General features: G+C 45.0%; 1 long non-coding RNA gene across 1 annotated transcript in view; it reads right to left on the bottom strand.

Annotated features, from left to right (window-relative positions):
* Nucleotides 1-12,203, bottom strand: part of LOC126475370 (uncharacterized) — a 656,349-nt gene that overhangs the window by 102,354 nt on the left and 541,792 nt on the right. Inside the window, exon 3 of the long non-coding RNA XR_007586712.1 lies at nt 6,019-6,085. This is a non-coding gene — a long non-coding RNA (uncharacterized LOC126475370). The remainder of the gene's footprint in view (nt 1-6,018; nt 6,086-12,203) is intronic.

Raw genomic sequence — 12,203 nt, forward strand, 5'->3', positions numbered from 1 at the left:
TCAATCACCAGTTTTCTCCTCCGATTGCGAAAACATTCTGTTGGCACCCACCTATATAGGGAGAACTGATCATCACTATAAAATAAGAGAAATCAGGGCTCGCACTGAAAAATTTAAGAGCTCGTTTTTCCCGCGTGCCGTTATACAGTGGTACGGTAGAGAGACAGCTTGAAGGTGGTTCATTGAAGCCTCTGCCAGGCACTTTATTGTGAATAGCAGAGTAGTCACGTCGATGTAAGGTGAAGCAATACTGGTACGCATTTTTCTGGATCGCGCGAAGTGCCGTCTGCGAATTTTATCGCGTATATTGTTGCAAATCTTTCTCGTTTCAAGGGGTTTTCAAATTTGGAAATGAAAAAAGTCCGCAGGTGCCAGGTCTGGAGAGTACGGAAGATGAGGCAGCACAGTGATTTCTTTTTTTGTGGAATAGTCTCGCATCAACAGGAATGACTATGCGGGTGTGTTATCGTGAAACAAGAGCCATGAATTGTTTCGCCACATTTCAGGCCGTTTCATTCTTACATTTTCTCGCAGGCGTCCCAACACCTATTGATAGTACCATCGATTAATAGTTTGTCCCTGTGGCACGAATTCATGATTAACTAATCCTCTAAAGTCAAAGAAAATTATCAGCATGGCTTTGACGTTTGACCTGAGCCGACGAGCCTTTTGGTATTGGAGAACCTTCCCTGGCCCATTGTGAAGATTGAACATTGGTCAACATTGTAACCGTAGACCCATGTCTTATCACCAGTTATGATTCTCCTAAGGTACATCTCGTTCTCATTTGCGCGATCCAAATACTTTTCACGGATTGCGCGGAGAACGTCTTTCTAGTCTTGACTCATGAGCCGTAAGACGAACTTGGCGGCAACGCGATGCGTTCCAGGATGCAGTGTCAGGATTTCATGACATGATCCAACTAACATGTTACATTCTTCTGCAATCTCTCTGTCTGTCTTCAATTGGCACGCACAGTTTCGTTCACGTTCCTGAAAAGAATCCTTGGTAGATGTCGTAGGGCATCCTGAATGAGGATCACCTTTAACTTCCGTCCGGGCACGTTTAAACCGTGAGAACCATTCGTAACACCGAGTACGGCTTAAGCACTCATTGCCGCAGGCTTCCTGCATCATTTGGTGTCTCTCTCTGCCGGCCGGTGTGGCCGTGCGGTTCTAGGCGCGTCAGTCTGGAACCACGTGACCACTACGCTCGCAGGTTCGAGTCCTGCCTCGGGAATGGATGTGTGTGATGTTCTTAGGTTAGTTAGGTTTAAGTAGTTCTAAGTTCCGGGGGACTGATGACCACAGATGTTAAGTCCCATAGTGCTCAGAGCCATTAGAACCATTTATTTTTGTCTCTCTCTGTACAGGTTTTCTTCCTGTAACTCTGTCTTCTCGAAATTCGCAAACCGTGCGACACAACGTTCTACGCCATACAGTACTGAAAAATAACTAACAAACGTACAACAATGAAACCTGAGGCAGTTACACATGAAACACAGGTGTGTGCAGCGATGTCAACCGTATTTCACTCCAACACACCGTTGCCGCGAAATTACGATGGTAATCCCAAAAGTAAGGTCTCCTATTTTTTTATAAGTACAGAACGCTGCTGACGTAGCAGTTGGTCACACTGTTATGAAGAATGCTTCACGCGCTGTGTGCAAACAGGCGCTCCCGTTGGATGTTATCGCCAAGAGCGAATTGCGCGCAGTTATTCGATTTTTGAACGCAAAGGGCACTGCGCCGATTGAAATCCATGGCCAATTGACGGAAGTGTATGGTGAGTCGTGCATGGATGTCAAAAATGTTCGTAAGTGGTGTGGAGTGCCTGCAGCTGGTCGGACCGAAATTCACTACGGACGAAGGAGCAGGAGACCGTCAATTTCTGAGAAGACAGTGTTGAAGGTTGAGCAAAGCATGCGTGAAGATCGGCGGATCACCCTGGATGATCTCCGCACGTTGGGTCCATACGTTTCCCGAAGCACCGCTCACAGAATTTTAACGGAAACATTGAACTACCGGAAGGTGTGCGCAGGATAGATGTCACGCATGCTGATTGAGGACCACATGCGGCAACGAGTTGATGCTTCCCGCGCATTTCCTCACCGCCTTGCAGCCGAAAGGGGCAACTTTCTGGACTCCATTGTCACGGATGACGAAACCTGGGCATACCACTTTACACCTGAGACCAAGCAACAATCACGCCAGTGGCGCATACTTCTTCGCGAAAGCCGTGGAAATTCAAACAAACACAGTCTGCCGGTAAAGTCACGACTACCGTTTTTTGGGATCGGAAAGGGGTATTGTTGGTCGACTTCATGCCCACTGGGGCCATAATTAACGACGACAGGTACTGTGAGGCTCTGAAACAACTCAAACGGGGAATTCAGAATCGGAGGAAAGAAATGTTGAGCAAGGGCGTACGCATTCTTCGTGACAACGCTCGCCCACACATCGCTTGGCAAACCGTTGCTGTTCTGCAGCAGTTTCAGTGGAACATAATCATCCACCCACCCTATAGTCCAGACTTGGCGCCCAGTAACTATCACCTGTTGCGTAGGTTAAAAGAACATTTGGGCGGAAAGCGATACAGTTCCGACGACGAGGTGAAAGAAGAGGTTCATAACTTTCTGAACACCATGGCGGCGAGCTGGTATGACATGGGCATACAAAAACTGCCACAGCGTCTACAAAATTGCATCGACAGAAATTGTGATTATGTCAAAAAATAGCTGAATGTCCAAGCTGCAAACTGATGTAAACCAGTGTAGAAATAAACAGGTGTATGTACTTATAAAAAAAATAGGAAACCTTACTTTTGGGATTACCCTCGTACGAATGTTCCGGAATTAACGGAACAGACCTCGTATGTAAGCGGAGCAGGGAAGGATGGAGAACCGATCTAGCGACGATACTGGCTATAAATCTGGATATGCAACCACATAAATGACTTTCACGAAGTACAGATTTTTATAGCCTAGTGACTTGGAAAATGGATCTCGGAGGCGGCAAATATGGGCGGCTGTTCGCGTGGTACTACAGCGAGCACTTACGTAAAGTGGTTGGAGGACGGTGAAACCACGAGTAGGTGAAAAGGTTCTGGACGCCCACGTGGAGGTAGGACGCCCTTCCGCTCCGTAGAGCAGATTAGGCGGCAATCTGCAGCACGCTAAAATCCTGGTTTCAGCACGGGGCTCCGCAGCACATGACGGCTACGTGTTTACATTTTGATCCAACGATACGGCTGCAGTGGGCGCTTGTCATCGAGATCGGACCGTGGATCCTGATCGATTGAATCACGTTACCTACTGCGCCTGGCCGATGCTCGTGTCGTGATATGCAATCATCCATACGAAAGGAACTACCGAGACAGCTATGAACTACGTGATCATTATTAAGAGCCACCTCCGTTCCTCCGCGTTTAATATCTTCTCCGATGGCGATAGCTTCTTCCGGCTGGGTAACTGTCCGTGTCTCAAGGCCAGACTCGTGCTAGAATGGTTCGAGGAGCAAGGCAGTGAACGTACGTTGACGTACTGGCCATCAAATCATCGTGAATTGAGTCCGACGAAAGACATCTGGGACACTACTGGGCGCCGCACACCACCGGCCGGTAATTTACGAGTATTGCGTGATCTGTGTGTCTGCGTCTGGTGCCACAGATGTACCTCAGACTTTGCGAATCCATTGTACGCGCAACTGCTGCTGTATTATTTTCTAGGGGTGGATGAACTCAATATTACGCAGGTAGTCATATATTTTGGTGTATGATTATATAGCTTACGGGAAGATTTAAATGTGAGCGTAAATCAATATATGAGGGGCGATCAAAAAGTTTTCCGTTCGAAGGCCGTTCAGTCCATAATCGGTACGCCAACAAGGCAAAATCGCCGCGAGCGAGGGGGGGCAATCATCCCACAGACGCATCAAGTTGAAATCACCCGCTAGGTAAAACACTGTGTCCTGCTGCTTCAAGAAGTCAGTAACTGCCTGCTGCACATCCTCGTCCGATAGAAATCGTCGTCGACCCTTCCATACCCCCTTTTCAAGGGACCGAAGGCGTGAACCCGCATGTACACCCTTCCGTAGTGATGGAGATACCAAATTCCTTCAAATTCATACGCAATGGTCCACGGGAATCAAAGAGCAGGTAGACGTCCTTGAGTCAACGGGACGATGGATGACACCACTGCCCGATACACAATCTTCATTCTCCGACGATGTCCCCCGCTGTTTGTCCTCCGACAGCCACGAAAAAAATTAACAGCACGCCGCTCTCGTTTGGACGCATTTGGCAACACCGTGGCCACAGTTCACCTATCCACACTCACGGCACGTAGGTCGAATGCCACATTAATCCCTTGCCTAAATGCCGATGCCTATATGACCGCATCAGAGTCGCGCTACGTTGCATATACGCTCCAGCAACACCCTCCAACGGAACCTTTCTGATCGTTCCTTATAATATGCTTCTGTCCATTGCAGACAGATAACTGGGTACTGGTCGGAAATTGTTTTAATAATGGCGACCAAACATTCTCAACGATAGTAAAAAACTGTTCAAATGCGTGTGAAATCTAATGGGACTTAACTGCTAAGGTCATCAGTCCCTAAGCTTACACACTACTTAACTTAAATTATCCTAAGGACAAACACACACACCCATGCCCGAGGGAGGACTCGAACCTCCGCCGGGACCAGCCGCACAGTCCATGACTGCAGCGCCTTAAACCGCTCGGCTAATCCCGCGCGGCCAACGATAGTAACTTATGCTACTCATCACCACTGTCTTGCAACGAGGTGTCACGAACAACGTAGTAGCGAGTATAATAATGAAAACTATTTGCTTAACGGTGACAAAAGAAAAAGAAATACAGAATTAGAATACAACAATGGTCGCTGCGCACGATTTTTAGTAAGAATATGGTGACTAACACGTAAGCAATTGGAGGTATCTAAACAGACGTGGACCATGATTTATCCAAAATTGGATTAATATTTCTTTGGACTGACAAAGCTCTTTACTTTCTATTAACGTGCCGATATATTAAAACAACTATCTTGTTAAAAAACCACTGCACTCTACGAGGCGTCTTTTTTGTATAAGATCCGTTTTTATATCACAAATAGTAACTTCTGAAACAATACTGTTATTACATGAAACCTTTATCTACTTTTCAACATAGTATCTACCAACATAAACCACTTGTAACTAACAGCTAACTTCAATATTCAATACGGATAAAGTCCGTTGCCTGATTTGCCATAGACTGCTGAACTGCTGCTTTGACGTCATCGCCGTTGTCCTGTCGCTGACCCCCTAAACGATTTTTCTAGGGCAGCACCATCATGAAGTCGTTTCTTGACCTTTTGTGTCAACTTTCTTCATTAACTCTTCAGCGAGGACAGATTGGTATCTTACTTCGCGCTTCACCGAATACATTAGGACGACCATAAAGAAACGCTCTATCCGATTTCCCGTATCAGTCCATTGCTCATAATGCTTTCTCCGTTAGTTTCACAAATCGCACGATAAATCTCGACGCCTTACAAGCCTTATACGTCTTCAGTACGCCGGAAATTATTTAGTGCTTGCAGGACACAATGGATGGGATTTATAGTCAACCGAGACATCTGTAATAAGCGCAAAGAAACGTAAAAACGGACGAGCGCTCCCGTTATGGTGTATGTTGATAGCCAGTAAACATAGGTAATCAGCTCGCATGCACTGACCACCGGCCGCAGTGGCCGTATTTCAAAACGATATTTACTTATTAATAAAACCAAGCCTCATTATTTTAACGACATTCGAGATAACTCCTTCCGTTCTATGGTGATTGTTTATCGTTTCGCGAACTGAGGAAGGGAATGTGTCGAATTAGCGGGCAACTCTGCCGGTCATTCCGGTCTTCACCTTCACACCCAGCACATCAGCGTTCATAGCACACTGGTACAAACAAGATTCCCTTCTCGGCTACGGCAGGACACGGCGCTGGCACCCTCGGCCACTCACCTCAGGTGTCGCCGGCGGCCGGGGAACATATCGGCATGCTGGCTCCGGCCTCCCGCGTCGGCGTCATCTGAAACACAGGCGAACTCTGCTGTACTGCCGCACGCGAAAAAAAGAAAGAAAGAGTAAAGCACCTCATGCAGACGTAAGTCAGCAGGGAGAAAGCAGGTACAACTAAGGCTGCCAAGTGCCCAGCTTTCTGCGGTAGTGTCCGGCCTTTGTTAGACCTTTTAGCCATGAAGTAGAGAACGAGCAAGTAAGGCAATTGAATCTCAATGTAGACAAGTGTAATGTGCTTCGAATACATAGAAAGAAAGATCCCTTATCATTTAGCTACAATATAGCAGGTCAGCAACTGGAAGCAGTTAAATCCATAAATTATCTGGGAGTACGCATTAGGAGTGATTTAAAATGGAACGATCATATAAAGTTGATCGTCGGTAAAGCAGATGCCTGATTGAGATTCATTGGAAGAATCCTAAGGAAATGGAATCCGAAAACAAAGGAAATAGATTACAGTGCACTTGTCCGCCCACGTCTTGATTACTGCTCACCAGTGTGGGATTCGTACCAGATAGGGTTGACAGAAGAGATAGAGAAGATCCAACGGAGAGCAGCGCGCTTCGTTGCAGGATCATTTAGTAGTCGCGAAAGCGCTACGGAGATGACAGATAAACTCCAGTGGAAGACTCTGCAAGAGAGACGCTCGGTAGCTCGGTACGGGCTTTTGTTGAAGTTTCGAGAACATACCTTCACCGAGGAGTCAAGCAGTATATTGCTCGCTCCTACGTATATCTCGCGAAGAGACCATGAGGATAAAATCAGAGAGATTAGAGCCCACACAGGGGCATACCGACAATCCTTCTTTCCACGAACAATACGAGACTGGAATAGAAGGGAGAACCGATAGAGGTACTCAAGGTACCCTCCGCCACACACCGTCAGGTGGCTTGCGGAGTATGGATGTAGACGTAGAAGGCCCTTTGAAAGCTAATGACATGAGTGCGAGAAATAACTATTAGGAGAAATGTAAAGACATACCGTAAGGCTACATAGATATACAAAGCAATGTTGTTCTTATTTCATGTCCAACGTTTTTTCTTCGTAAGCTGAAGGAGCCTAACATTGACGCAACGACACGCTACGCACAGGGCAAGCGAGGCCAGAAGAAGCAAATGCGCCGATCTGCCTGTAACACCATAGCTCTAATGCTCTACTGATTTATTTTGCCTTTTGTTTTATTTAATGTTACATCGTTGAGCTTCTGTAAATGTGTTGGATTGAATCGATAACACAAAATTGTATACTCCTCTCTTTGTAAAAACTTTGATTTCTTTTAGAGTTTAGGAAGTGTAATCTCTTACAGAGATGCAATATGAGCAAATTACATGTTTTGTCTTTGTCATATAATCACTTTGGTTAGCTTTAAAATTAAATAATTTTATTTAAATAATGTTGTGTAGAACTACCAATATGTGCAAATGTTCTGTTTCATTTAATATGTTTGGTTGCTGTTATGTAATTGCTGATCCTCACTTAAGGTTATTAGTTATTTTGTATGTAAAAGGTCTTGTGGTTCCCCTCGGGAACGGAACTGTGTAGCGCGTGCAAATTGTGGTTGGCCTAGGTAGAAAAGGGAGAGGGTTTTCCTGACGCTTTCCAATGCCTCGGATGGATGGATGAAGAGCTGGAACTATTCTGGAATTGTTATCTATCATCGCCACCAAGAAATGACAGAGTCCAGCAATTCTACCTGCAAATCCACCTACCAACATGCAATCGCCACTACATTGCGCAATCACTGCAATGGAACACTATAGTAATGTACAGTGAAGGATCAGCTCATTGGATGTTTTAGTGTGCGCAAATATAAGGTAACTTATACTCTAACTCTTACACCTACCTTGATTTTTTTATCCCTAGTCACACAATCACTAAGGGTCCTTCCCATACTAAAGTGATTACAGAGTGTCCTTCATTGAAAGCATATTAAAATTAATACGGCAATAAAGTGTGCTAAATTTAATACTGTTTGTTGTAAGGATCTTACAAATATCTCAATTTTGTGTTTCACTGCAGTAAAAGTTCAGAGCTGCAACTGTTGAGAGTTACATGTTCATGCTTGTTTCACTGATGTAATGAAAGTGTGTTTAGTTTGTTCTACTACAGTGGTCAAGATTAAGGGCCCCCCTCCATTAAAAGTAGTTCAAATGCACAAATTTACTTAATTATAGAAAGTTTCAATTACTCTTGCTATTTAAGTCAAATTCTGTACAATATTGGGTTCCTCTTGTGTATTAAAAGTGCAGCTTAATGTTGTAACAGGATCTATAGTTTGTCTATTGTGCTCACGCTACGTAACGATTAATACAAAGACAACTATATATGAAAACAGTATCTTCTTTATTCAAAAGACAGTGAGAAGTAATGTGCTAGTGAATTCCATTTAATTTTTAATTCTAAATAAAAAGGTATGTGCAGTGAACTACATTTACAATTTTTTGTCAGATAGGAAAATGTTTGAAAAGTAATAGTGAACCTATGCCTATTTTATAACTCTACAGTGAATATTGGTATTAACATTAATGAGGCCATTCAGTTGACCAAGCCTTGAAGGCAAAAGTATATGTCATTTTCTGTTACCATTATGCAAACAGCCATGTTCTCATATAACTGTTAGGACTTTCTTTAATGTGAACATATGCAGGTGCCAAAGTTCATTGCACTCTCGTGAGACGAAGTACAGCCTGTGTTTGCTCATTGAAGTTATTTATTTTCATTTTCAGGAACAAGAATGTTACTCATTCTTATGCCTAATTAGGCTGGCGACCGTTTTTAGTATCATCTGGACAGTGAGGATAAGCAAATTATTGTTTGTTACTGTCTAAATTTTTACGTAATTCTGACTTTCACTTCCGATAAGCCATCTCCGTTAGGTATATCACGGTCAACATAAAATTCCTCTCAGAGGGTAACACTGCTCTGCTTCTTTATTCTATAATTGCTTGAATAAAAGTAATTTCATTATACGAACTGCTTCCAGCTTTGAGGTTATGGTATAACAGTAGCGGACGGAAGTATTATACGTGGCTTTTCCGTGACAGGACTACTTGTTCTGTTGGGGCATAGTACGCAATACTGGGTGTTGTGTGATGTCCTTAGGTTAGTTAGGTTTAAGTAGTTCTAAGCTCTAGGGGACTGATGACCATAGATGTTAAGTCCCATAGTGCTCAGAGCCATTTGAACCATTTAGTACGCAATAAACCAAATCTGGTATTTGCAACTGCATTTATGTAACTTATGCAATCAGTGTTATATGCCGATGGTATCGTGCCCCCTCGTGTTGGGACACGCATGTGTGAACGAGGGTTCACTGCACTGCGCCTTCCCTAGGATAGTGTCCCACATACTTCCACATGCGACAGCGTTTGTTTTATCAGCGAGCGGCAGACCCCATTTTTGTAAGATATCACTGTTCCGCGTTCTTGCTAAACCAGAAAATTAAGCTCAAGGCACATAGTTCGACGTTGTTTACTGATCTTAAATACTTTATACCGATTTATAGCACCATTAGCTTTTCCCAGGCCATAATGATAAGGGTGTTCTCTTTCGTAAATGCCTGCGGACGAATGACCGCAGTAGATTGCAAACTGACATCATAGCAAAGATAATCATGTTGTTTTGTAATTTAAAAGTGCCCCATCAAGAGTTCCAGGGAGATAATTTACAAGAAAAATAACGTTCCTGATAAAGTGGCTTCGAATAAGAAATATTTATACTTGAAGCACATTATTTTTATTTCTTTATAAGTCTAACTGAAATGACCTACGTTATTCAGTATCATCTAGTTTTCGGTCCCAGAAGAGTAGATAATTGTTTATTTTATATAGGGAAATACTGCACATTTTTCTGACATGGGATTATCTTAGGGAGGAGACTGAGCACTTAGTTGTTAATATAACTGCCAAATTGTAACACTTTTTACAAACTTTTTTTTAGTTTACCCGCGCTTTAAAGTGCATCTCGCAAAAAACTGACTGCAGATGTTTGTTAATAAACGACTGGACACACCAAACTGATTATTTCTATCCAAAATATGCAGTGCGACTTTAAGGGGAAAATGTCCGGCTAAATACAACACCCAGGCCGGACTTTCTATATTTGGGGTTGGCAACCCGAAGTGCAGTAGTATCCCCGGTACAATATCTAAGGCGACTGCCGTAAGAATCGTCAAATGTATTTCCTCTGTTGTTTGGATACATACTATCAATGGGGCCACATAAAAGAAATATTGCTCATTACGTTTTTCCTGTGACGGCTACCATCGACAGAATCCGCAGATAAAATGCTTTAGCCAGCCCTGGCCACATCTGTAGACATTTGTTGCCCCTTCCCATGTCATGTGCCGGTCCGCGCCGTGGTGTCCGCTTACTCCTTGTCTGAACTGACGAGAACGTTGTGTCTGTACATCAGCGGCCAGCGCCATCTGAATATGAAGTACCTGTACGTGACCCGTCTACGTATGACAGCAGTCTAACTTAACAGCACCGGGGGGAGGGTGTAGGCGACTGGGCGATGACGTTCGTCCTCCCAAGTTGAGACCAGCGCCTCTAACGGTGTGCTGCTCTCGCTCGTCGCAGCAAGATAAGCTGCTCTAGTGACGAGTGACAGACACCAGCCAGCCAACTGCGACCGGCTTCCCGTGAGCCGCCACGAAGCTGCAGAGGCTAATAAATTCAGAAGCGGGCGGCGCCGCCCACCCTGGGACAGCCGGGGCTGAAGCAGAAGCCCCCGGCTCCGTCTAATGGGGCCGCGCTGGATCGCGGCGGCTCTAATCTGCGCCTCGCTAAGTCAACAGCGCCCGCTGCAATGTTAATGAGGCCGCTGGCGCTGGCGGCGCTACGCAGCCATTTGCATAACAGCGGCGGCCCGCCCTGCTCGCGCACTTTAGGCGCCGCCAGCTAGCTCCCAGCTGCAGCTATAGACGCTGGTCTCAATCCCTTTGCGGGCCGCACTGAGCTGACCAGATGCGCGTAGCCGCAGAAACCGTACGCATCTATTTCGTTTCGTTAAAAAAAGTTACCTACCACCACCCCACTCATCTTTCTTTACTACTGGAACGTTGATACATATCCACTACCTGATCTTAAGTACCAGCACGCCCATCAATTGATATTTTTAACATGAGGTGCGCCCACCCTTTGGCTTTATGGTAGCTTCACCTCTCGCCGTGAAACTTTCGATTAGATGTCTGAATTCCACTGGGGGAATGGTTCCTTACCCATCCTCAAAGCTGAAAACAGATAGGGTAGTGATGTTGGATGCTGTGGTCTTGAGCGAGGGTACCATTGGGTTCCGTTCGGAACTCTTGGCAAGTCAGTCCGTTTCAGGAGTCTTACCGCCCACAACCATTACACCACAAATGCTGCTGTAAGACAGTGTGGATTGTCATGCTGAGACTGTCAGTTATAGGCTGCAGACTGATCGTCTACTGAGGGTACTACACAGAGCTGTAAACTGTGTTCGTATCCTTCCGCATTCAGCGTTTTCTTAAGCGCAATAAGGGGACGACAGCCAAACCATCCCCATGCCGTAACACCACCTCGGGCCCACTTCACTGTTGGCAGTCCACACGATGGCAGGTAACGTTCTCCAGATATTCGCCGAACCAAAACCATACCATTGGATTGTCACAGGGTATAGGGTGATTCATCAGTCCAAATTACTCATTTCAAATGAAGCACTGTCCATTGGAGTCGCTCTTTACATCACTTCAAGTGTCACCCAACACTGAGTACTCATACTTTTTAACTCCCTACGCACAATCATAGTGCTATCTGGACTGCTGGTAGCACTTTGGAGTCACGAGTGATTTGCTCTGCTGATTTCATGCGATTTTTTCTACAACCACCGTCAGCACCATTCGACGGCACGATTTGCTCTGCTGATTTCATGCGATTTTTTTACAACCACCGTCAGCACCATTCGACGACACGTTTCTGTCAGTACATGTGATCTGCCTGGTCTTCGTTTGGCTGTGGATATTTCTTCGCAGTCACATCGCTAACAGTCGACTTTGGTAGCCTTAGAAGGGTTTAAATGTCCCTGATGGATTTGTTGCTCAGGTGACATGTGATGACCAATCCACGCTCGAAGCCACCGATCTCTCGTGGCTGACCCATAATTCT

This window comes from Schistocerca serialis, chromosome 4 (assembly GCF_023864345.2).
Source record: "Schistocerca serialis cubense isolate TAMUIC-IGC-003099 chromosome 4, iqSchSeri2.2, whole genome shotgun sequence".
Taxonomy (NCBI): Eukaryota; Metazoa; Arthropoda; class Insecta; order Orthoptera; family Acrididae; genus Schistocerca; species Schistocerca serialis.